Genomic DNA, 6,000 nt, shown 5'->3' with positions numbered 1-6,000 from the left:
GCAACGTCCTCCTTCAACGAAGCCGCCGTCTGATGGTCCACGAGCGGCCCGATGACGTCAGTCAAGGGGAGAGCCTGCGCGACATGAAGTCACGATGCGGTCTAAGTATTGAAAGGGAAAGGACCGTCGACTACACTCACGTTGATCGCGGCTTCACGCTCAACCGCCTCCCTCTCGCAAAAAGGGGTGGGGACGTTGCTCGTCGTCGTGGGACCGCTAATCATCACCTGGGCAACATGGTGTTCCATGGTTGCGCCGCTCAGACCTGCAGATCGAGAACCAAGTTTCAACAAGTCGGGAGGAATGCGCATAAAAGGAGAGGAACCCAAAATACAAGAAAATACCCCGAGGAGAAACCCGGGTCGCGTCCTCCGGCCCAGAGTAGCCAAAGGCTGGATGGGCTCGAGCCTGGAGCGGCTGGATCCGTCTACCAATGAAGTTGGCAGTGACTTCATACCCCGACAACCCCCGTACTCGGAGGTCATCAATGATATCGATGAAAGATTGGAGGGATGGGGTCAAGGCGGGTTTGGCGGTCCAAGATGGAATCTTGTCTGGTTGCTCCTCAAGAACAATGAAGACTGGATCCGAATCTTCTATCTGAAGATAGAACCACCTCCCCCGCCATTTGTTGCGAGATGAGGGGCACTGGAAGGGGAGAGAGAGAACGACGGCGCGAGCTCGATTCCGACGGGGAGAGAGAACGGCGAGTGGCGGAAACGGTGGAGGGAGGCACGGGGAGCGTTTAAATAGTGTTGGGAGGGGGAGAGAACTGCCGGATGAGGGGGAATCGGCCGCGGAAGATCCGGCCGCCATTGATGCGCCGGCGAAGTTTGCGGGAGTGTTTCCAAACGAATCCGAGGGAGAGAGAGGGAAAAGTGGGGGGAAAGGGAGAGGGAATCACGGGGAGTGATTTCCCCCTCTTTATTGCGCGCGGGGGCGGCGGGATGCGGCGGAATCCGCGGCGGCGGCGGCGCTAGGGCACGGGCGAGGCGGCGGGTGCGGCGCGAGGTAGGGGATGACGGGTGGGCCCCACCCGTCAGCGAGGGTGGCGGGCGGGCCCGCCCGTCAGCGGCGCGCGCGCGGGGGAAGGCCGGATGGGCCGCGGGGGAGAGGAGAGAGAGGGAGGGAGCTGGGCCGAGCCGGCCCAAGAGGGGGAAGGGGGGGAAAAGACTTTTTAGGGTTTTTCTTTTTATAAAACCTTTTTAACTTTGTTTATTTCTTCTTAATTATTATTTGTGCTCTGAAAATTCCACTAAAATTTATTTACGCATTTTAGGCTTTTAGGAAATATACAAAAATCCTCCAAGCCTTATTCGACTTTTAACTTTGCACATTTTAATTGTTGGAGGCTTTCACATGGATTTTACTTATTCTAAGCACAAATTTGAGGATGTATTTTAGAGTCGTTTTGGGACGCGACAATACCCATGGACAATTCAGGGCATAGTGTCCTTGTTCTCTACAATCGTGACAAAAGGGGACATCCTCTTCTGGCATTGGAAGCTCATTGACCTGGGTGGCAAATGCTCGATCAAACACATACTGATTTTGGTCTTGACTTCCAACCAATGGTAGCTGTGAACTAAGCAGCATGCTTGGAATGGACCAAGGGTGTGCCCTGGTTAACTCTCTTGAGGCCAGTGGTGGATTGAGTTGAAAACTTGAGTTACTTGAGGCATACCCGCTGACATTCTTTCCTTTTTCTCTGTTAAACATCTGTTACAGGGATTGAGGTGAGAGAGGAAACAAGCCAGGAAAGAATAGACCAGAACTAGAGACAGGACCTTAAAGGAACTAACTCTTCTTGCTGATGTGTTGTTTGTTTCACTTATTCTGCAAGTTGATTAAGCAAACAACCTAGCATGGTTACATCACAACCCACCGATGCAAACCACGCGCTACACACACAAGCAAGGAACACACGACTAACAACACTACCCTATAGGGTGGCTTAGGTTCTGCGACGGGTTCCCAAGATCTTCACTCCTTCACAGCTGGCTTCACTACTTCCTTCGCTTCGCTAGCGGATCCTGCAGTCTTCCGGAGCTTCGGCAAACAACTGACGACATCTTCTTCTTCGCAAAGCTGACCATCTAGTACTAGTTGAAATTTGAAGAAGGAAGAAAAGGGTAAACCTTTTGCAAATAGCATTAGGGGAAGGAGAAAAAGAGGAACTTTCGCAAATAGTTTTATTTATAAAATATGTCCTTAGTTTTTATCCACTTGGCTTATCCTACAGTCGAGATGGCTCTGATACCTGCTTGTCATTTACTTCTAACTTGCCACCAGCTTGTCGCGACCGAGAAAATTGCCTTTTCCCGAACGCTAGTGTATTAATCCCCGTCCCAGGAAATGCCGGGGTACACCAAACAAACATGATACAAAAGGCACATCTTTATTATATCGATTATATTTACATTATTACAAAGGCACTTCAGGCCTGACAATCAAAAATAAACAGCAGCGGACTAGCGGGCCTACGGCTCCATCTTCACAGGCGCTCAACTGGGGTATAAGCCAAGACTCCACCTAAGACTTCTTCTCCCAAAGCTTCTCTTACTGAAGGGGGGAGAAAGATAGAGCAAGAATGAGTACAACCACAGTACTCAGCAAGCCACACCGGCGAATGCACGATTAATGCAAGGGGGTAAAAGGGGTAATGATATAGGGGTTAAGTTTTGCAGAAAACAGCATTTAAAAGTCACTTAGTTGCCCAAAGCCATTTTATAAAGACGATCCTAGAGCTACACAGTATTATTAATCAAGGTCGTGAACCCGCACGAACCTGCCTTAACCCAAGGCCTACGATGATTCAGACCGAACTGGCAACCCGACCCTGGGTCCCAGCTCGTCCCAAGCCAACCCAGGCCAACCATTCCATATTTTAGTTGTTAAGCCAATTTTAAGAATTAAAACACTAACTTGGGTACATTGCTAGGCTTGCCCATAACCGAGGGCGCGGCTATTCGAATAGATTATACTCTGATCAGAGGTGTACATCTTTACCCACAAGACACATCTTCCTCACGTGTAACCACGTACCACATACCACCACGGTATACGGACGGAAGACGTGACATAGTTCCCAACCCATCCTAGCCATAAACAAGAGTACCGACCCAACCCCACCTACGGCCGGAACCCCCGGGACAGGCAGGCAGGATTGAGCCCCCTAGCAGCAGGACACCGGCCCTGTGCCATGACATCTCGACTACCGGGCCGCAGCTCGTGTAGCCTTCATTTGTCCTAGAGATGTCCATCGACCCCCGACTTCGTCCATTTCCATCCGTGTACTTTTGTTTATAACCAGACTGAGCCACAAACTAAGCCTTACCCACTAGACATGTGGAAGTACGGTAGTGCTTTGCAACAGAGGCCCGAGCTTAATCCTTATAGTGGCCGGGGTGCTACTTCCCACAACTAGCATGCACCCAAACCCCACCGAAAAACAGGTTTTAGGGGCTTTGAAAGAGGAAGAGAGGGGTATGTCCAATTCCACAATAAGCCAACCATTCCATAGTATCCAAGTGATATGAGAATTCCCCAAGTCTAAACTTATAAAACCACCTAATGTTGCCTAATTAAACAGCGAAGCATCTACCTAAATTCATACTAGTGGAACCATGAATAGAGTGTCCACTAGTTGGGGTTTTGTTTATTCTAGGGTGAACAAGGTAATAATAGCAATAGCAATAATAATAAGGTCATAACAAAGGTAAATAGGCATGGCTAAATAAAACAGTGATAACGCAGGAATTTAAATAAAGCGATAATGCATTAATTTAAATCAAAATAATTTTATAAACTGGGATTCAATATGCTCAAGGATGATGTGACTTGCCTTGCTCGCTTTCCCAAACGTCGGCTTCAACCTCCACGAAGAGCGGATCTTCCGAAGCTGCAGCGTCTACACGACCAACGGAAAAGAAAAGGCTTTACTCTAATAAACTCCATATAACAAGCAGGAACAAAGCACAAAAATGGGTTCTTGACTTCTTAAGGAAAAATTAGAGACTTGAACGGTCCAATTCCGAGTTCAAATGGCCAAGTTATGGCCATTTGAAGTTTATATGCTCTTTAAATGGATATTTGCGAATTTCTTCATTTAAATTTTAATTTAAAATTGGATTTATTGCGTCAGCCGAGGGGAGGGGCGCGCGGACCGGGTCCACAGGAGTGGGGCCCACGCGGCAGCCTCACGGTCCACGGTGGACCGGGTGCACCCGGCTCACACCGGTCGGCGCCGTGGGTCCCACGCGTCAGCCGCACCCGAGGGCGCGGGCGGCTGACGGCCGGGCCCCACATGGCAGCCGCGGGGCGCGCCCGAAGGCGGCCACGCCGGCACAGCCGACGGGAGACGGCGCACCCGCGCCCCGATGGTCGCCGCCGGTGACCACCGGCGCGGCGGAGCGGCGCCCGAGAGAGGGGAGGGAAGGGGGAAGCGAAACGGCGGTCCACGGCTCACCCCGGGTCGACGGCGGCGACGGGAACGGCGACCGGAGCGGAGGAAGGCGGCGGCGCGGCTCGGGTAGACGGGGACGGCGGCGTTCCGGCGGTCGGCAACCGAAACGGAGAGGTGGACGAGATCGGCGAGGACGCGGCGGAGCCGAAGGAGGCGACGCCGAGGCGGGAGAAGGTCCGAGGCGACGACGGCGGCGGACCGGAGCTCGACGGTGACGGCGGAGAGAGAGAGCGACGGCGCGAGCTCGATTCCGGCGGAGAGAGAGAGCGGCGAGTGGCGGAAACGGTGGAGGGAGGCACGGGGAGCGTTTATATAGCGTTGGGAGGGAGAGAGAGCGGCCGGAGGAGGGGGAAACGAGCGCGGGAGACCCGGCCGCCATTAATGGCGCCGGCGAGGTTAGGGGAGGGGTTTCCAAACGAATCCGAGGGAGAGAGGGAGGGAGAAATGGGGGGAAAGAGGGAGGGAATCACGGGGAATATTTCCCCCCACTTTATTGCGCGCGGGGACGGCGGGAGGCGGCGGGATTCACGGCGGCGGCGGCGCTAGGGCACGGGCGAGGCGGCGGGAGCGGCGGGAGGACAGGGATGACAGGTGGGCCCCACCCGTCAGCGAGGGTGGCGGGTGGCCCGCCCGTCAGCGGCGCGCGCGCGGGGAGAGGCCGAGTGGGCCGCGGGGAGGAGGAGAGAGGGGGAAAGAGATGGGCCGAGCCGGCCCAAGAGGGGGAGGGGGGAGGAAAAAGACTTTTTAGGGTTTTTCTTTTTATAAAAATCATTTTAACTTTGTTTATTTCTTAATAATTATTATTTGTGCTCTGAAAATTCCACTAAAATTTGAGGGCTCCTTTTTGACCAAGGAGAATTTAACAAAAATTCTCCGGGCCACATTTGAATTTTTCTTGTACGTATTTTAATGTTTGCCAATTTCTTTTCGAATTTTAATTAATTCTATTATTCCTTTTAGAGAATGATTTTTATTTCGGGATGAATTTATCAGGACGTGACACGAACCTAGGGTTTGTGTGGGAGCGGAGAAGACGAAGAACGTTTGGAGGCAGGAAGTTTCTCACAAACGCCGGACTCTAAAATGTATTCTCAAAACTCCCTTAAATAGGCGCACTACCGACGGTGCGAATTCCAAGGAAAGGAGAGAGGTGGCCGCCGGAAATTTCTAGGTCCGTTACGCGAGGCGGTTTATTGGACTTCAATTTAAATTCACTCATAACCGTTGGACTTCACATGGTGTTGTCGAATGCTCTTTGTCTCTACGGCCCTCACACCGAGATCGACCAGTCAGGAACGACAACAATTCCGATACCAGAAGTCGCGATTGGTTACATGAGTTCATTTAAGTTGAAGTCGGGGACTACTGTCAGGGTTACGGATAAGGTATAACCTCTACCCTTCGATATATGCTATATGGCAATACAGTATATCGGTGCATATACGGACATTCTCTGAACACGTTAAGGAAATCCATCACAAAGTCTGCCAATGGAAAGGTTACTACCCGTATAGGACTGGGTCGTTACTATATCG

This window comes from Oryza sativa, chromosome 2, assembly GCF_034140825.1.
Source record: "Oryza sativa Japonica Group chromosome 2, ASM3414082v1".
In the NCBI taxonomy this organism is placed as follows: domain Eukaryota; kingdom Viridiplantae; phylum Streptophyta; class Magnoliopsida; order Poales; family Poaceae; genus Oryza; species Oryza sativa.
The sequence above is the reverse complement of the archived record's forward strand: the minus strand, read 5'-3'. Positions refer to the sequence as shown.